This window comes from Dipteris shenzhenensis, chromosome 22 (genome assembly GCF_047967505.1).
Source record: "Dipteris shenzhenensis isolate YYH24624 ecotype China chromosome 22, Dip_SZ_1.0, whole genome shotgun sequence".
In the NCBI taxonomy this organism is placed as follows: domain Eukaryota; kingdom Viridiplantae; phylum Streptophyta; class Polypodiopsida; order Gleicheniales; family Dipteridaceae; genus Dipteris; species Dipteris shenzhenensis.
The window spans coordinates 5,858,347-5,880,393 of NC_141617.1; positions in this window are offsets into that span (position 1 = coordinate 5,858,347).

Consider the following 22,047-nt stretch of genomic DNA (forward strand, 5'->3'; position numbering starts at 1 on the left):
GGATGTGCATGGCACTAAGGCAAAAATGGTATTTAATGCTCGATCGACCATGCAAAGCATATCCGATTGGCACGATACTTTGCACACACCTTCAACTAGGTGGAATTGACTTACATGCAAAGTGGCATTCCCATCGCATAAGTGCTTGATCGGATAACACACCTAGCAGCGTGTTTTTTTACGGATGTGCATGGCACTAAGGCAAAAATGGTATTTAATGCTCGATCGACCATGCAAAGCATATCCAATGGGTATAATACTTTTCCTATACTTCAACTTAGGTCGTATTAAAATGTTGTCAAAGAGGCACACCCATCCGATAAGTACTTGGTCAGATAACATACCTAAGGGCGTGTTTTTTTGCGGATGTACATACCACTAGGGAAAAAACAGTGTATAATGCGTGATCAACCATGCAAATCATATCCGATGGTGACAATACTTTACACCTCAACCTAGTGGAAACGGACTTGCATGCAAATTGGAGCCCTTATCTGATAAGTACTAGTTTGAATAATACACCTAAGACCGTGTTTTTTCATGGTTGTGCATGACACCAAGGCAAAAACGGTGTCTTATGCTTGATCGACAATGCAAAGCATATCCGATGGGCACAATACTTTGCACACACCTTCAACTAGGTGGAATCGACTTACATGCAAAGTGGCACGCCCATCCCATAAGTGCTTGATTGGATAACATACCTAGCAGCGTGTTTTTTGATGGAAGTGCATGACACTAGAGTAAAAATAGTATTTAATACTCGATTGACCATGCAAAGGATATCTGATGGGCACAATACTTTGCACACACTTTCAACTAGGTGGAATTGACTTACATGCAAAGTGGCATTCCCATCGCATAAGTGCTTGATCGGATAACACACCTAGGAGCGTGTTTTTTTACGGATGTGCATGGCACTAAGGCAAAAATGGTATTTACTGCTCGATCGACCATGCAAAGCATATCCGATGGGCATAATACTTTTCTCATACCTCAACCTAGGTGGTATTAAAATGTTGTCAAAGAGGCACACCCATCCGATAAGTACCTGGTCAGATAACATACCTAAGGGCGTGTTTTTTTGCGGATGTGCATACCACTAGGAAAAAAACGGTGTATAATGCGTGATCAACCATGCAAATCATATCCGATGGTGACAATACTTTACACCTCAACCTAGTGGAAACGGACTTGCATGCAAATTGGAGCCCTTATCCGATAAGTACTAGTTTGAATAATACACCTAGGACCGTGTTTTTTCATGGTTGTGCATGACACCAAGGCAAAAACGGTGTCTTATGCTTGATCGACAATGCAAAGCATATCCGATGGGCACAATACTTTGCACACACCTTCAACTAGGTGGAATCGACTTACATGCAAAGTGGCACGCCCATCCCATAAGTTCTTGATCGGATAACATACCTAGAAGCGTGTTTTTTGACGGATGTGCATGACACTAGAGCAAAAATAGTATTTAATGCTCGATCGACCATGTAAAGCATATCCGATGGGCACAAAACTTTTCGTACGCCTCAACCTAGGTGGTATTGAAATGTGCGCAATGAGGCACACCCATCCGATAAGTAATTGGTCAGATAACACACCTAGTAGCGTGTTTTTTTACGGATGTGCATGGCACTAAGGCAAAAATGGTATTTAATGCTCGATCCACCATGCAAAGCATATCCGATGGGCACGATACTTTGCACACACCTTCAACTAGGTGGAATAGACTTATATGAAAAGCGGCACGCGCATCCCATAAGTGCTTGATTGGATTACATACCTAGCAACGTGTTTTTTGACGGATGTGCATGACACTAGAGCAAAAATAGTATTTAATGCTCGATCGACCATGCAAAGCATATCCGATGGACACAAAACGTTTCTTACGCCTTAACCTAGGTGGTATTGAAATGTTCTCAATGAGGCACACCCATTCGATAAGTACTTGGTCAGATAACACACCTAATGGCGTGTATTTTTGCGGATGTGCATATCATTAGGAAAAAAATGGTGTATAATGCATGATCGACCATGCAAATCATATCCAATGGTGACAATACCTTGCACGCACCTCAATGTAGTTAAAACGGAGTTGCGTGCAAAGTGGAGCCCCCATCTGATAAGTACTTATTTGAATAACACACCTATGGCCGTGTTTTTATATGGTTGTGCATGACACTAAGGCAAAAACGGTGTGTTATGCTTGATCGACAATGCAAAGCATATCCGATGAACACAATACTTTGCACACACCTTCAACTAGGTGTAATTGACTTACATGCAAAGTGGCACGCCCATCGCATAAGTGCTTGATGAGATAACACACCTAGCAGCGTGTTTTTTTACGGATGTGCATGGCACTAAGGCAAAAATGGTATTTAATGCTCGATCGACCATGCAAAGCATATCCACTGGGCACGATACTTTGCACACACCTTCAAACTTGTGTAATAGACTTACATGCAAAGTGGCACGCCCATCCCATAAGTGCTTGATCGGATAACATACCTAGCAGCGTGTTTTTTAACGGATGTGCATGACACTAGAGTAAAAAAAGTATTTAATGCTCGATCGACCATGGAAATGATATCCGATGGGCACAAAACTTTTTGTATGCCTCAACCTAGGTGGTATTGAAATGTTCTCAATGAGGCACACCCATCCGATAAGTACTTGGTCAAATAACACACCTAATGGCGTGTTTTTTTGCGGATGTGCATATCATTAGGAAAAAAATGGTGTATAATGCGTGATCGACCATGCAAATCATATCCGATGGTGACAATATGTTGCATGCACCTCAACGTAGTTGAAACAAACTTGCATGCAAAGTGGATCCCCCATCTGATAAGTGCTTATTTGAATATCACACCTATGGCCATATTTTTATATGGTTGTGCATGACACTAAGGCAAAAACGGTGTGTTATGCTTGATCGACAATACAAAGCATATCCGATGAACACAATACTTTGCACACACCTTCAACTAGGTGTAATTGACTTACATGCAAAGTGGCACGCCCATCACATAAGTGCTTGATCAGATAACACACCTAGCAGCGTGTTTTTTTACGGATGTGCATGGCACTAAGGCAAAAATGGTATTTCTGGATCAACCATGCAAAGCATATCGGATGGGCACGATACTCTGCACACATCTTCAACTAGGTGTAATTGACTCACATGCAAAGTGGCATTCCCATCGCATAAGTTCTTGATCGGATAACACACCTAGCAGCGTGTTTTTTTACGGATGTGCATGGCACTAAGGCAAAAACGGTATTTAATGCTCGATCGACCATGCAAAGCATATCCGATGGGCATAATACTTTTATTATACCTCAAGCTAGGTGGTATTAAAATGTTGTCAAAGAGGTACACCCATCCGATAAGTACTTGGTCAGATAACATACCTAAGGGCGTGTTTTTTTGCGGATGTGCATACCACTAGGGAAAAAACAGTGTATAATGCGTGATCGACCATGCAAATCATATCCGATAGTGACAATACTTTGCACACACCTCAACCTAGTTGAATTAGACTTGCGTGCAAACTGGAGCCCCCATCCGATAAGTACTAGTCGGAATAACACATCTAGGACTGCGTTTTTTGACAAATGTGCATGACACTAAGACAAAAATGGTGTTTTATGCTTGATCGACAATGCAAAGCATATCCGATGGGCACAATACTTTGCACACACCTTCAACTAGGTAGAATCAACTTACATGCAAAGTGGCACACCCATCCCATAAGTGCTTGATCATATAACATACCTAGCAGCGTGTTTTTTGACGGATGTGCATGACACTAGAGTAAAAATAGTATTTGATGCTCGATTGACCATGCAAAGGATATCCAATGGGCACAAAACTTTTTTTACGCCTCAACCTAGGTGGTATTGAAATGTTCTCAATGAGGCACACCCATCCGATAAGTACTTGGTCAGATAACACACCTAATGGCGTGTTTTTGTGCGAATGTGCATATCATTAGGGAAAAATGGTGTATAATGCGTGATCGACCATGCAAATCATATCCGATGGTGACAATACTTTGCACGCACCTCAACGTAGTTAAAGCAGACTTGCGTGCAAAGTGGAGCCCCCATCTTATAAGTACTTATTTGAATAACACACCTATGGCCGTGTTTTTATATGGTTGTGCATGACAGTAAGGTAGAAATAGTGTGTTATGCTTGATCGACAATGCAAAGCATATTGGATGGGCACAATACTTTGCACACACCTTCAACTAGGTGGAATTGACTTACATGCAAAGTGGCATTCCCATCGCATAAGTACTTGATCGGATAACACACCTAGCAGCGTGTTTTTTTTATGGATGTGCATGACAGGAGCAAAAATAGTATTTAATGCTCGATGGACCATGCAAAGCATATCCGATGGGCACAACACTTTTTGTACACCTCAACTAGGTGGAATTGACTTACATGCAAAGTGGCACCCGCATCCCATTAGTGCTTGATTGGATAACGTACCTAGTAGGCTCATGTTTTTTTACGGATGTGCATGACACTAGAGCAAAAATAGTATTTAATGCTTGATTGACCAAGTTTGGTAGATATATGGGGTTGAGGCAAAGCATTTTCATGTATGAAGTCTTGTAAAATTGCTGCTGCCCTAACAGTTGAGATTCTTGATTTGGACCTTCCTCTATTACCGTGAATGCTAAATTTGTTGCCGCCCTTTGCCTTGGTGACTAAATCCCAATATGTACCATGGGATAATCCAGTAATATTGCGATATGCCTTATTGCAAATCCTTTTTCCATTTACGAGAGGTTTTACCTTTTGTCTTGAACTTAGCCTTTTATTGCCATTCTGAAGAAAGCAAGAGAGACTTGTGAGAAGGTATTCATTTCTTTCGCTTCCCCTTCTTTGCCACACGTGTCCTCTACATTCCCTGATGTCTGCAAGATCAATGAAGCGCATACATCTTCGCTTGCAACATAGATATCCCAATGCATTTAACATGTTCTCCTCCTTCATTACTCTCTTCCTCTTTGGTTGCTTTTGTGGATCTGCCTGGATTCTCTTTCTCTTCATGCATATGTATGACCGTTTTCGTTCCTCGTACACATTGTTATCTGTATTTATGCACTTCTTCTCCTCACATTTGTTTGTAACCAAGCATCCATGATTGGTCGTTGCATCCTTGTTCATATCACAATCAAAGTTAAATACTGAATAATCCTCTGTTGATCTCATCCTCATTTTTAACATACTCTTAGGACCATTCAATGAATTCAATATTCTACGAGAGTATTGAGAACCTTGAAACTCTTCCACTCCTGAGAGAACATCACTCATTGGGACATCTTGCATGGCTTTCACAAATCCACAACCTTGATTGACTCCAGGTTTGTTAATATGCATGAACTCATCCACACTTGACAAGACATCGCTATTGAAACCTTTGCCCTTCTCACTGTGCAAGAATTCATCCACCCCAGATAAGGCTTCGCTTCTAAAATCATTTTGTTTCTTGGAACCAATGAACTCATCCACTCCAGATAAGATGTCACTTCTATAATTGAGTATATTGAAATCATCCACATTTGAAGTGATAGAGCCTGGCACATGGGCACGCTTTTTAGGTCCTTTGATATTGTAGTATGCGTTGTCTTTATCATTGAAAACCACGTGCCTCTTTCTCATGTTTAAAAATTGCATGCTCCATCTCATATTCTTGCCTACCTCATAGTAGGGATCACATAAGAATGTTATGTTATCAACCATACCATCATCAGTGACTTTTAGAATCCTCATCTGCGCAAATGACCATTGCTCCACTTGTTCAAATCCCAATACTTCACCTTCTGCCAGAATCTTATTTGCAAATGATCTCATTTGTAAAATGTCCCCTATAGTAAAATCCAAGGTGGTGCACTTTGTATTCTTGATAATGTCTGTTGCATAAGTCTCATCTTTGTCCCATGCTATAAATGATTTTTTGGATGTATTGTAGGGCATAACATCTCCAAGTGTTTCCATATCTCCACATTTATACTTTAGCTCAACATGTGCGCTAAGAATCTTTGATACAGTAACTGCTACCTTATCTTCGCCAAGTCTTCGAAAGTGGCAAAGTGAATTGGGATCACTATCATGGATTGTAGCAAATGCAACTACTTCTCTTTTGCTACATAAAATCACATCCATCCCTGGAACAAAATCTATAGCCATCTCCTTTGTGAGAGTCCTTCGCAAGCAAGCTGCAGTGGCAACAATTACATAAATATTAGTCTCTTTTTAATAATCTACTTATTTATTATAATTTTTAATTAGTACTTAATTTATTAGTGGGAGAAGTTATCCGATCAAGTACTCATCAGATGGACATGCCAAGTTATTCTATATCACGTGCGTTCAAGGCCTATTTCTAAAATCCCTTATTTGTAACTTTTTCATGAATAAAATGTACCCCTTTTTTATACAAATCTATAAATTTTTTTCAAAACTATTTTAAATAGTCCCTTATGTATATTTATTTCTGTAAATTTTGGAAATTAAAAAAATCCTTCTATTGAACTCACATGATAGGGTTACATATGATGAGTGACCCCCCCGAGAACGGTGACGCGATCACTGAAATGCACCTTCCAATGGGCTTGACAAAGCTCGAAGTATTTGACTCTATTGCAGAAAAGCAAAGGCAAAGAGGGGATGCTGTAGCTTCTTCTCATACTTTGTATACTCTTTGGAAGAAGAACTTTGGATATGTTAAAATCCCAAGGAGGCAAAAAATGTCAAAGTGCAATGTCTGTGATGATTTAAAGCGAGCGATTGAGAGTGCAACATGTCCAAATCAAAGGGAATTATACAAAAAAAACCGAAAATCTCATCATGACCTTATTCGACATTCCAGACAAAAATATGCATTTTGGAAGGAGCAAGATATTTCGCATCCTGATGACTACATGTGTCTTATTGTAGATGGCATGGATCAGAATACAACAACATTGCCTCGTTTTGTTGCCACTCCACCTAAATTACAAGGAAAGCACTTTCTAAAGACACATCTATGTGGAGTGTTAGTGCATGGAATTAAGTTCTTTGCAGATATATGGATTGATTCCTTGCATCTACATGATAGCAATCAAGTTGTAACATCTATTATGAAGGCAATTCGCAATGTACATGCAGAAAAAGGTCGCCTGCCACCGACTTTGAGAATACAAGCTGATAATTGCTGGCGAGAAAATAAGAATGCACTTATGTTTGCCTTCTGCTCCATGCTAGTTGCTCATCGAATCTTCAATGAGGTCGAATGTGGATTTTTGTATGTTGGGCATACACATGAGGATATCGATCAGGTTTTTAGCACAGTCTCAAGGGAGCTTAAATGCAAGGATGTGGAGACAATAGATGACTTGGTAAGAAGATGTGGCAGGCAAGTTGGTGGTCGTAAGGAAAGTACAGTATGTGAGAGGCTCGAAAGAATGTATGATTGGAAGAGCTTCATTCTACCTTTCATACAAACGGGTGGTGATGCATTGACAGGTCATACCAATCCACACTACTTTCGTTTTTTTTTAAAAGATGAAAAACCCGTAATGCAATGGCAACAGTATTCCCATGATACAAAATGGGAACCTGAAGAACCTTACAGTCTCTTAACTTCAATTCCCAGCAAGGAAAGGTATCCAACATGGGCTCCTATACAAGAATTTAATGAGAGGTCTAATTGTGAAATAGATGGATTAAAAGCATTTATTACATACAAAGAGGAAATGCTTCAGAGATATCCTGATTCGAAGCCTGCTTGGAGAGAACACACTACCACTGTAATTAACAAGACACGAAATTTAATAAAGGACCTTGAGAGAATGCGAGGCTCAAAGGATGTCAAGGAAGAATGCAATATGTTTTGGCCAAATGTTCATAACGATTTGCACCCAGCTCCAGTCTTTGAAAATGATTTTGTATCATTACTCCCACGTCTATATTGTGGACCGAAGAAGAGAGAGTTTATGCCACAAGTAGATATAGAGGTTGATTGTTTTGTTGTGGTTCGGCCATCGGATGATGAATATGAGAATGTGAAGTTTTGGGTTGCAAAAGTAGTTGATGTGCAAAGAGATGACCAAGGGAGAGCTACAACATTTACAGCGGTATGGTATGAGCCAAAGGCTAGGAAGGAGAATATGGATAACAACACATTATATACTAATTGTATAATGAAGGAGTGGGTCCCAAATGATGAAGCAGTCTCTCAAGTTTCGACGGAGACAATCATAGTGTCTTGGCATTCAAGGGCAAAGAAATCAAAGAAGCACATGGGATATGAGGTAGAAGGAAAAATAAAAATACCACAGCAAACTATTTTGCATATACACGAATTTTTAAGGATGCTCGCCATGGAGGAAGTAGAAGGAGATAGCGCAAATGAAGAATGTCCATGATTAAAGCTTTGTATTGAAGTCCATTGATTTAGAAGGATTTTATTTGGGTACTAGGCAAGGAGCCAATCCAAGACAATTATAATCAGAGTCATCACCTCGTATGTCAAATGAGAGTCAAAATATGCACTGGATGTCACCCAAGGGTCAAGGCTTGCCAAGACAATAGGGAGTTAATGCAGATGGCACCTGGCAAGGGACTATCACATTGAGCAATAAGACAATGGGGAGTCAATGCACCCAAGGGGCAAGGCTTGGCAAGATAACTTGTGGGAGTTAATGCAGATGGCACCTGTATTTTGCACTGGATGTCACCCAAGGGTCAAGGCTTGGCAAGACAACAGGGAGTTAATGCAGATGGCACCTGGCAAGGGACTATCGCATTGAGCAATAAGACAATGGGGAGTCAATGCACCCAAGGGGCAAGGCTTGGCAAGACAAGCCTAGGTCAAATTATGCAGATGGCAACTGGCAAGGGACTGTCATGACATTGAGCAATAAGACAATGGGGTGTCAAATTATGCAGATGGCACGAATTGAGGCTCTTTAAGAGCAACAATTTAAATTGTAAACATATGTTCAATCTATATCATTTTGGATATAAAGACTCTAGCTAAGAGCAACGTCTCTCAATGTAATCATATACATAAAGCTACAATTGCTATTATCCCTCTTTGGTCTTATGGCATCATGTCTTCTTTCTATTTATTAAAAGTTTTGTTAAATTTTGTGCATATTGCCGAGTGACAATGTTATTTTCATGAAATATTTAAGTCTCCTTTCATGGATTTATAAATTTATCACGTCAACGAAAAACGTCAAGGAAAAATATTTAAAATAATTAAATTAACAAATAACTTAGATATAGCTAGAATTTCTAATATAGGATTATTTCAAATTCTTGCATGTTGGTGCAAAAGTATAGATTGAAAAAACAATATTTGTATGTGAATATGATAGAGCCACAAAGTGAACTTTTGATTTGGGAAGGAAAAACGTCAAGGAAAAATATTAAAAATAATTAAATTAACAAATAACTTAGATATAGCTAGAATTTCTAATATAGGATTATTTCAAATTCTTGCATGTTGGTGCAAAAGTATAGATTGAAAAAACAATATTTTTATGTGAATATGACAGTGCCACAAAGTGAACTTTTGATTTGGGAAGAAACTTTTTAGAAAGTAAAATTTTGATTTGGAAAGGATATTTTCATAAAGTAAAGTTTTCATTTGGGAAGGATTTTTGGGCTTCGTCCAAAAACAACACAAAAAGTCCAAAATTAATGAAATAGGTGTTCTCATGATAATGCATTAAGATGACTCGCACCCCATCTAAATTCAAAGGGCTTAACCAGGTACAAACATCTTCTATAGTCTTTTGAGGAGAGCTAAGAATAGAAGAAAGGAGAGCATCGAGCATGTAGACACGATGCTGCACTGCACTAGGAAGTTGAGAAATAACTACACTGCACCAAGAAATAAACAAACGTTAGCTCATAGAATTGATTTGCATTCTGCACTAGGAAACTGATATATAACTACACTGTGAATAAATAAACAAATGTTAGCTCATTGAAGTAGCAACAAATAAACAAACGTTACCTGAGAATGGCCAAGATAACATTGTCATTAACCTCTTTTAAAGGATTGGAGAGGATTGAAACCTCCTCTCTACCAAAGCTCAAATACTGAGGTTCTCATTTCAAAATGATCCTAACTTCAAATGAGCTCTCCATTTTATCCAATGCAGCTAAATTTGATTCTTCAATCAAATTTAGAGGTGGTTGCATTGTTGAAGTAGAAGGGAGTGCCTCCGTATTGACTTCATCCATTTCTTCTCCCTCTATTGCCTGTAAACAAATATGAGATATTAGATTCATTATCTTTAAATTTAAATCTTATTTAAAAAATTGTATTTAGTTGAGAAATAGAGAGTTCATACCGTTAAGTATTGTTGTAGTGGCCTTTTTTCATAACCCTGCAAGCCATAATTATCAAAGAAGGCATCATCATGTTTGTCTTCATCCACCAACCTCTCTATGAACGGGTCATGTAAGTCCATCTTTTCATCATCATCAACTGGGACATTATGATCTTCAAGGTAATCATCCATGTCATCGGTGTCCTTGTGGTCTATCTCTTTTTCATAGCCTGTGGTTAGATCTACTTGAAGCTGGAAATAAGCCATGAAATGCTTATTTTCAATAATATTTGTGGAGTTGCCTTTTCTGAGGAGATCCTCAAATAAATATCCCATCTTGCACAAGGTGACCTCCCAACCGGCCGGTAGCAAATTCTCCATCATGGTAAGCAAGAGACTCCCACTTTTTGCAGGACTTCCATAGTTGTTTTTTTGATAATGTATGGACCTGGGAATATCTTGCTCTTCTAGCATCAATCTCAAATTATTTGAATTCCCTCTTATGTACTTTTGTAAAAAGTGATCAGGGTTGGGACTCCGCATACACAAAAAGAATGATTCAAGAGTTTGAATCGCTATGCCACATTCTCTCTTGCCTCTCTTTGCTACATAAACACCACTATAGATCTTCAAATCTGATGAATATGCTCGCTCTAGAGTAACCTGCATGGCTTCTTTGTCTTTTTTATCAACAAAAATGACAATGTTGCAAATTTCCACTTTGCTAATGGTGGTATATACTATTCTATCAATGAAGTTATGGATATCATCGCTAGAAACTTCATTGATAAAGAATAGTTGTGGCTTATCCCATGCTGATTCATTCTTGAAGAAGTCATCTTTTGAGACTCCCCTGAAGTTCACAAGCTTTCCAGACTTTGCCGTAACCTCTATATTGAATTGAAAGCTTTGGTGCATATCTGTCGGCATCCTTATCTCGCTGATTAATCTTTCCACATATGCAACCACCTGTTGTGGGATTTCTTTTCTCATATAAGAGGTTACTATTTCTGACCCATCTTCATCCTTTTTAATCCACCTGTTTGCCCATAGCTTTACCTTGGATATTGACAAAGAAGCTATATGCTTCACCACATTATAGTCAATGTTACAATGAGTAAGTGGAATTTGTTTCTCTGATAGCAAATACTTAATGGCACTATGCATTGCATCACGCCTCACCTGTACATTGATGCATTCTTCCATGCAGTGGTCTTTGTCTTTTTTTCCAAAAAACCATTCTTTCTTTAAAATTTTTTGTGCTGCCATGGATGCATACTTGTCAGGTAAGTACTTTATAGGCCTCCACATCCTTGCCGTCAACTCCTTCTTATCCATTACCTTTGACTTGCTAGAGATAAACAAAGGAGCTTCATAGGTCAACTGTCCACACTCACAAGCAATGCACGTTTCAAGCATCTCATTGAACACTTCAACAGGACGAAATATGATAGAAGTGTAGTCGGCATATCTGTCCCTCACCACCTTGAGGCTTGTCATACTTTTTTCTCACTCTTGAGTTCCCCTAGGCACAACTGCACTCAAAGAAGTATAGAAGTTTGTGTGTGTGTCGGCGTCTGCTTTTGTGACCTTTCGCTTCAAATCAGGATTTGGAGAACCAAATGTTGTCCATATAACCCTTGCCTTCTGTAAGACCTCTGATGTTGAGGATATCTTATGCTTTCCATGGACATAATGATTAAGTCTTTCGGACTCAATCAAATACTTGATCTCATGCTTGAATATATAGATTGTTGCAGGATAATAATGGAATGAACTTATCTTTGCAAATTGTTTTGGACTGAGTCTTTTGCCCTCCTTTGCTTCCCTTGCAATCTGATTACAAGCATAAGCCCAATGTTGACCATCAATGGGCTGGAATCTGCAATGAAGGAGGAATTCCTTCTTTACTTCCTTTAGCATATTCTCACCTTGTGCCTCTTCGCCTTGTTCATGTGGAATATTTTTAAGAGTGTCTTTAAAGAATCAACTGAAGGTTTCCTCAAAATGTGTAGGCCCTGTAAATGTTATTTGATCTAGAAAACTATTTTTGGTTGGACAAAACATTATTGGACGCAAGACCACATTGCTTGCCACAGGTTTCTTACCATCTCTCAAAGCCTCATATATTTGCATTGCATAGAATATATCAAGGCTTCGGCTATTAGTAAAGAGATCTGCAGCTTCCACATCTTTGGCATTCACAAACCACGTCCTTTGACCCCAGATATATCCCACATCATCATCTGTAACTGCTTCATTAAGACACAGATTAAGATTTTTGATTGATGTGAGTTCATCCTGATCATCTTCAGCCTCGGGTTCTGAGTCTTCTTCATCTTTCTCTTCTTTTAACCATTTTTCATCCACATTATCTCTCTTTACAGTGGGATGATATCTTTTTTTACTGCTTGGAATCATGGCTCTTGCAGTACTAGCCTTTTGCATTTCACGTCGTGGTTTGCTAGCAAGAGCTTCTAGCATAACTGCAGTGGATCAACCTTGATCTTCTTCAATTTTTTTTAATTCCCGTGCACTCAAGGCTTGTTTTTCATCATCCTTAGTTACATCCACCATTTCTTGCTCTAGAAGTTTGTGCTCATGTTCTATACATTTATGACAGTGTGCCTGTTCTTCTTGTCCTTGCATCGAAGTCTGAGCTTTTTGATCTCCTTCATGTGAAGATCCTTGAATATGAGGAGCATATTCTGCATCCTAAAAGTACTCAAACATTATCTTTGCATGCATCCTTTTTGCCACCACACTAGGAAATTGCTCCCAAGTATATGAAAGAGTCTCCAATGCACTTTGCAGCTCTGGAAACTTTGATGGTTGAGGAGGAGGCATCACAAAGGTCTTTGAGTCTCTCCTTGACACAATAAAATAAATACCGCCAACTTCAGGATCTGAACTCTTTGTTAAAATATCCACAAAGGTGTCTTTTCGCTGTATTATTATGCCTACCACAAGGCTTGAAGTCATATCTTTTTTGAAGAAAGTAGCATCCCATGGATCTTCAACACCATTGAACTCCCTTTTTGACATAAGTAGAAAGAGTCTCTTTTCCTTTTGATGAAGAAACCAAGCTCTTCTGCCCATGTGATATCGAGTCCACCTACAAAAGCCATTGGGGCTATATTCCTTTCCTTTGAAATTCAAAGTGACATCAGAAACCCATTCTCTGATCTCAGAGTCATTTAGGATAGCCATCACATTAGTTGATTGCTCCATAATCCTACAAGAAAAGATAATGAAGAATTTAGATACATAGAAGTAAAGTACAATATACAACCCTTGATACAATAAATGTGGGAAATAGCCCAAAAGGCTTTACAAGGCTTCATATGGCAATAAATGTGGGTAATAGCCTAAAAGGCTTTACAAGGCTTAAATATTTGTACAAATGTAAAAAAATTAGCCAATAAAGCTTTACAAGTAATATAAAATGTCGTCTAGTGATAAAGCTTCAATCTTCGTGAAGACATGTAATCTGTCCATCCATTGATTTTCCCTCTAGTCATAAAGCTTCAATCTTCGTGATGACATGTAATCTGTCCATCCATTGATATCTGTGCACTGATACCTAAGTGATGCAATCTACCCACTAAAAACTGTTCCACTGATATCCACTTATGCATCCCACTAATACTTGTTAAATAGTGAATGGTCGGGATGGTTGGGTTTATTACAAGGCGCTTCATATGACAAAAAATGTAAAAAATAGCATAGAAGGCTTTACAAGGGTTTTTATGACAATAAAGGAGCTTAAATATTTATACAAATGCAATAAAAATAACCAATAATCATCAAGCTCCAATATGTCCCATGACATGTAATCTATCCACCGATATATGTAATCTGTCCACTGATATCTACTCATGCAATCTGCCCACTGATAAACTTCTTGGTAAATGGTAAAAGGTCTTATTTAATAGCATGTTATGAGTGTTAAACCGCATGTGAGCGAAGGGACTGACAACGATTAGGAACTAGTTAGAAAAATTTGAGCATGGCTTCGATTGGCAACTTGGAGAATTGTCTCTCCTCTAAGGCAATCTAATCTATGCTAAACTATGCTAAACCAACCGTTGAAGCGAAGAAAAGCAATAAATAATTTCTTTTTCTGTGTTCGTTTTAATGTGTTGGGGTTTAACAGGCTTAAATATGCAAAAGAAGGGGTTGTGATGTAGAGGCTAAACCTGCATGTGAGATAAATGAAGAACAAGTATCTAAAGAAAAGTTAACATTTTTCAATTTAAAAGATGAATATATATAAAAATATTATCTCACCTTCAAAACAAACCATAAATTCACTCTTTTATAATTTTTTAAAAGTATAATATAAAACATGTAAATATATAAAACTCTCTTTACTTTTTCTCTCTCTCTCTCTTGACTCCTAAATCTCTCTGTAGCCATAGTCAAGACACCTCATTCTCTCTCTTAATCTCTCTCTCTCTCTCTCTCTCTCTCTCTGACAACTCTTATGTGTTTGCCTCTCTATCCTCATCCCACTTATTCTCTCTCTCCCTCTCCCTCCCTCTAGCACAGAAGTTTCATTCCTTCCTCTCTCTCCCTCTCTCTCTTTCTCTCTCTCTCTCTCTCTCTCTCTCTCTCTCTCTCTCCCTCTCTCTCTCTCTCTCCCTCTCTCTCTTTCTCTCTCCCTAAGTATCCCTCTTCTCTTCTCTCTCTCTCTCTCTCTCCCTCTCCCTCCCTCTCTTTCTTTCCCTCCCTACTCTTCTAGCAGAGAAGTTTCATTCCCTCTCTCTCCCTCTCTCTCTTTCTCTCTCTCTCTCTCTCCCTCTCTCTCTTTCTCTCTCCCTAAGTCTCCCTCTTCTCTTGTCTCTCTCTCTCTCCCTCTCCCTCCCTCTCTTTCTTTCCCTCCCTACTGTTCTCTCTCATTGCTGCGAGGAGACTCTCTTCTCTCTCTCTCTCCCTACTCTTCTCTCTCATTTCTCATTCTCTCTCTCCCTTTGGCGGCCACGGCCCTGAAGTGCCCCTCTTCTCTCTCTTAATTTCTCTCTTTCCCTCTCTCCTCTCGCCATGTTTCATTCTGATAAACATCTCTCTCTCTCCCTCTCTCTCCCTCTCTCTCTTTCTCTCTCTCTCCCTCTCTCTCTTTCCTTCTCTCTCTCTTTCTCTCTCTCCCTCTCTCTCTTTCTCTCTCTCTCCCTCTCTCTCCCTACTCTCTCCCTCCCTCAAGCAGCCACGGCCCCCAGGAGACCCTCTTCTCTCTCTTAATCTCTCTCCCCCTCTCTCCTCTCTCTTTCTTTCCCTCCCTACTCTTCTCTCTCATTTAAGGAGCCCCTCTTCTCTCTGTGAATCTCTCTCTCTCTTTCCCTCTCCCTCTCTCTTGGCGGCCATAGCCACCAAGAGCCCCTCTTCTCTCAATTAATTTCTCTCTTTCCCTCTCTCCTCTCTCCTCTCTCTTTCTCTCCCTCCCTATTCTCTCATTTCTCAAATTTACAAACTCAAATATAAATAAAAAAATAATTAAAATAGAACTCAAAAACTCAAATAAGAAACTAATTTAAAAATAATTGTAATGCCTTCTAAAAGACCCCCCTCCTCAAAAACTTTAATAATAAACTAATTGAAAAAGAATTGTAAGTAAAGAAAAATAATTACAAGACGAATTTTAAGAAATAGAACTCAAAACCTTTAACAAGAAACTAATTGAAAAAGAAATGTAAGTAAAGAAAAAGAATTACAAGACGAATGAAAAAGAATGCAAGTACCTAGAAAAAGTGAAAAAAGTAAGGCTCCGCTTATCCTTTCTCTTCCGCTCTTGGTTGCTTCAATGAAATGAGGAGAGAGTTAGAATGAATGAATGGAAAGAAAAGTATATATAAGAAAAACTAGCCCACTCCTCCTACGCATAAATTTGAATTTTCAAAAAAGAGAGGGAAATTTGAATTCATTATAAATTTGAATTCAAATTTGTCTTCAACATTCTTCTCATACTTTCTTCTCGTACGTTCCTTTTGAATTCAAATTTGTGTTCAACATTCTTCTTGATACTTTCTTCAACATTCTTCTCAATACTTTCTTCTCGTAAGTCCTTTTCATTCTTCTCGTAAGTCAAATCTTATTTGTCGCTCTTGCTCGTGATAGTAAGTCAAATCCTCCTCTCCCCTCTCTCTCCTTCTGCTCCCTCCTCTCCTCTCCCTCTCTCTCTCCTCTCTCTCCTTCCGCTCCCCTCCCTCCCTCCCTCCCTCGACCGCCGCCCTCCCCTCCTCCCCTCCTCTCTCTTCCCCTCCCCTCCCCTCCCTCCGTTGCCAAAACCCCTCCCTCCCTCAACCCCCCGCCCTCCCCTCCTCCCCTCCCCTCCCCTCCCCTCCCTCTGTCGCCAAAACCGCTCCCCCCCTCGACCCCTCCCCTCCCGCTGCCCCCCTCCCCTTCCCCCTCTGCCCCCCCTTTCCCCCTCCCCCCCCCTTTTCCCCCCCCCCCGCCTCCCCCCTTCCCCCCCCTACCCCCTTTGCCCCCCCACCCCTGTCCCACCCCCTTTCCCCCCCTACCCCCTTTCCCCTCGGCCCCCGTCCCACCCCCTTCGCCCTCCACCCCCCCTTCCCCCCTTCCCCAGGGCTGGCGGCCGTGGCCGCCAGCCCCCCTTAACCCCCCCTACCCCCTTCCTCCCCTACCCCCTTTTCCCCCTACCCCCTTTCCCACCCCCTTCCCCCTCCACCCCCCTTCCCCATGGCTAGCGGTCGTGGCCGCCAGCCCCCCCTACCCCCTTCCTCCCCCGCCGTCCCACCCCCTTCCTGCCCCCTTCCCCCCTGCCCCCCTCCCCCCTTCCCCCGGGCTGGTGGCCGCGGCCGCCAGCCCCCCTCCCCCCTTTCTCGACCCCCCTTGCACCCCCTTCCCCCTTTCCCGACCCACTCCCTAGCCCCCCCCTCCCCCCTTTCCCGACCCACTCCCCACCCCCCCTCTCCCCCCTTTCCCCTCCACCCCCCCTTCCACCACCCCCCTCGCACCCCCGTCCCCCTCCTGCCCCTTCACCCCTGCCCCCCCTCCATGGTCTGGCGACCGCGGTCGCTAGCCTCCCCCCCCTCTCGCACCCCACCCCCTTCCCTCTCCACGGGCTGGCGACTGCGGTCGCCAGCCTCCCCCCCCTCTCGCACCCCCTCACACCCCCCCTCTCGCACCCCACCCCCTTCCCCCTCCAAGGGCTAGTGATCGCGGTCGCTAGCCTTCCCCCCCTTGCACCCCCCCTCTTGCACCCCACCCCCTTCCCCCTCCCCCCGTTCACCCCCGCCCCCCCCTTCCCCGCCCCCTCTCCCCCCCCTCCCCCCTTCCCCCGCGGCCGCCAGCCCCCACCCCCCCTCTCACACCCCACCCCCTTCCTCCTCCCCCCCTTCACCCCTGCCACCCCCCTCCCCCTCCCCCGCCCCCTCTCCCCCCCCTCCCCCCTTCCCCTGGGCTGGCGGCCGTGGCTACCAGCCCCCCCCCTCTCAGCCCTCCCCCCCCTCTTCCCCACCCCCCTTCGTGGGCCCCCAGCCCCCCCTTTCCCCGCCCCCTCTCCCCCCCTCCCCCCTTCCCCCTCTCAGCCCTCCCCCCCCCTTTCCCCACCCCCTCTCCCCCCCCTCCCCCCTTCCTCCAAGCTGGCGGCCGCGGTTGCTAGCCCCCCTTCTCAGCCCTCCCCCCCCCTCTTCCCCACCCCCCCTTCGCGGCCCCCCAGCCCCCCCCCTCTCAGCCCTCCCCCCCCTCTTCCCCCCCCCCCTCCCCCCCTTCCCCCAGGCTGGCGGCCGTGGCTGCCAGCCCCTCCCACCCCCTTCACCCCTCCCACCCCCTCCCCCCCCCCCCTTCACCCCCACCCACCCCCCTCCCCGCGGGCGGCCGCGGCCGCCAGCCCCCCAACCCCCCCCCTCAGCCCTTCCCCCAGCCCCCCCCCTCTCAGCCCTCCCCCCCCCCCCTTTTCCCCAGCCCTCCTCCCCCCCCTTCCCCCGGGCCGCCGGCGGCCACGGCCGCCAACCCCTCCCACCCCCTTTCCTCTCCCCCCCCTTCAACCTGCCCCCCCTTCCCCACTCCCCCCTTCCCCCCCCTCCCCACCGCCAGCCCCCCCCTCCCCCCTTCCCCCCCGCCAGTCCCCCCCCCCCTCCTCCCCTTCCGCTAGCCCCCCCTCCCCTCCCCCCTTCCCCCTCCCCCCTTCCCCCCTCCAGGGGAGACCCAGTCCCCCCCCTTCCCCCCCCGCCCACCTTCCCTCCTCCTTTCCCCCCTCTACTCAGCCCCAGCCTCTCGCTCCCTTCCTCCTCCCTTCCCTCCAGCCCCTCCATCCTCTTCTTCTCCTCCCCTCAACCTATCTCTCTCTAGTTCCTCTCTCTTCAAATTTTAAAAAAAAATCTAGATAAAGAATTAATCAAAAAAATTTGCAAGTACCTGGAAAAAGTTTGTAAGTTTGCTCTTTCTTGCTTTCTTGCTCTTCCTTCCTTGCTCTCGTGATCGTCCTTGCTTTCTTGCTTCAATGAATGAAATGAGGGGAGAATGAATGAAGAAGGAAGACTATATATAAGAGAAATTAGGTTTTCCTTCTCCTCTCCTATTGGCTTTCCATTCCTCCCCTCTCTCCTATTGGCTTTTCATTTATCCCCTCCCCCATTGGCTCCCATTACTCCCCCTCTCCCATTGGACCCCCATCCCTCATCCCAATCTTCCATTAGCCCTCTCCCCATCCATCCATTTCTTCTTCCTCCCCATTGCCACCACTCCCATCCCACATTTCCACCACGTCCCATACTCCTATTTCCCAAAATCCCATATTTCCCCATCTCACCCTCCTCTTTTTCATCCCCTATTAACTCCCTCACTCATTTCACTCCCTTATTATCCTACTCCCCTATTACCTTCCCCTCTCCCATTCCATTCTTCCCTCCCCACTCTCACTTCCACTTCCCATTACTCACTTGCCATTTGAAAACTATTAATATATTATTATACTATTTTTTATACTTATTATCATACACCCCTATTACTTCCCTCTCCCATTCCACTCCTCCCTCCTCACTCCCACTTCCACTTCCCATTACTCACTTGCTATACACATTTGCAAACTATTTATATATTATTATATGATTTTTTATACTATTTGCAAACTTACATGTGGGCAAAATCACAGGTGTCAAAGCGATCCTATTGTGGTCATACAACAACTATGCTTTTATTCAAGGGCATATTTATCCTCATCAACAAGCTTATTTACTCAAGGTATGAAGTGCATAATTTGTGCACTAGGTGTTTACTTTGTATCAAAATTGTTTGCCACACACACACACATATACACATACCGAGAATTTTCTAATATTATCGCATCTACATTTCTCCGATGGACACAAAACTTTGTACATGCCTCAACCTAGGTCTTATTGACTTGCATACAAAGTGGTGCACCCATCCCATAAGTACTTGTTCGGATAACACACCTCCAAACGTATTTTATGACGATTGTGCATAACACTAGGAACAAAATGGTGTATCATGTGAGATCGACTATGCAAAGCATATCCAATGGACACAAGACTTTGCACGTTCCTAAAACTAGGCAGTATTGACTAGTGTGCAAAGTGGCATCCCCATCCGATAAGTACTTGTTTGAAAAATACACCTACGATTGTGTTTTTTGACCGTTGTACATGACACCAAGGCCAAAAACGCTATTTAATACTCAATCTACCATGTAAAGCATATCCGATGGGCACAATACTTTGCACGTGCCTCAAAAGCGGTGGTATGGTATTCCATGCAAAGTGGAACGCCCATTCAATAAGTACTTTTTAGAATATCACACCTAGGACCATGTTTTTTATTGGTTGTTGTCCATGACACTAAGGCAAAAACGCTGATTTATGCTTAATCCACAATGCAACGCATATGCGATCATCACACTACTTTGCACACATCTCAACCTAGGTATTATTTACTTACATGCAAAGTGGCGTGCCCATCCCATAAGTACTTAGTTGAATAACACATCTAGGACCGCGTTTTTTGACGATTGTGCATGACACTAAGGCCAAAACAATGTTTAATGCTTGTTCGACAATGAAAAGCATATCCGATGGGCACAATACTTTGCACACACCTTCAACTAGGTGGAATCCACTTACATGCAAAGTGGCACACCCATCCCATAAGTGCTTGATCGGATAACATACCTAGCAGCATGTTTTTTTTATAAATGTGCATGACACTAGAGCAAAAAGAGTATTTAATGCTCGATCGACCATGCAAAGGATATCCGATGGGCACAATACTTTTCCTACACCTCAACCTAGGTGGTATTGAAATTTTCTCAAAGAGGCACACCCATCCGATAAGTACTTGGTCAGATAACACACCTAAGGGCGTGTTTTTTTGTGGATGTGCATACCACTAGGGAAAAAACGATGTATAATGCATGATCGACCATGCAAATCTTATCCGATGGTGACAATACTTTGCACACACCTCAAAATAGTTGAAATAGACTTGCGTGCAAAGTGTAGCCCCCGTCCGATAAGTTCTTGTTTGAATAACACACCTAGGACCGTGTTTTTTCATGGTTGTGCATGACACTAAGGCAAAAACGGTGTTATATGCTTGATCAACAATGCAAAGCATATCCGATGGGCACAATACTTTGCACACACCTTCAACTAGGTGGAATTGACTTACATGCAAAGTGGCACGCCCATCCCATAAGTGCTTGATCGGATAACATACCTAGCAGCGTGTTTTTTTACGGATGTGCATGACACGAGCAAAAATAGTAATTTAATGCTTGATCGACAATGCAAAGGATATCCGATGGGCACAACACTTTCGTACACCTCAACCTAGGTGGTATTGAAATGTTCTCTATGAGGCACACCCATTCGATAAGTACTTGGTCAGATAACACACCTAATGGCGTGTTTTTTTATGGATGTCCATATCACTAGGGAAAAAATGGTGTATAATGGTGTATAATGCGTGATCGACCTTGCAAAGCATATCCGATGGTGACAATACTTTGCACGCACCTCAATGTAGTTGAAACAGACTTGTGTGCAAAGTGGAGCCCCCATCCGATAAGTACTTATTTGAATAACACACCTACGGCTGTGTTTTTATATGGTTGTGCATGAGACAAAGGCAAAAATGGTGTTTTATGCTTGATCGACAATGCAAAGCATATTCGATGGGCACAATACTTTGCACACACCTTCAACTAGGTGGAATTGACTTACATGCAGAGTGGCATTCCCATCACATAAGTACTTGATCGGATAACACACCTAGCAGCGTGTTTTTTTACGGATGTGCATGACACTAAGGCAAAAATGGTATTTAATGCTCAATCAACCATGCAAAGCATATCCGATGGGCACAATACTTTTCCTAAACCTTAACCTAGGTGGTATTGAAATGTTGTCAAAGAGGCACACCCATCCGATAAGTACTTGGTCAGATACCACACCTAAGGGCGTGTTTTTTTGCGGATGTGCATACCACTAGGGAAAAAACGGTGTATAATGCGTGATCGACTATGCAAATCATATCTGATGGTGACAATACTTTGCACGCATCTCAACCTAGTTGAAACAGACTTGCGTGCAAACTGGATCCCCCAGCCGATAAGTACTTGTTTGATTAACACACTTAGGACCGTGTTTTTTCATGGTTGTGCATGACACTAAGGCAAAAATGGTGTTTTATGCTTGATCAACAATGC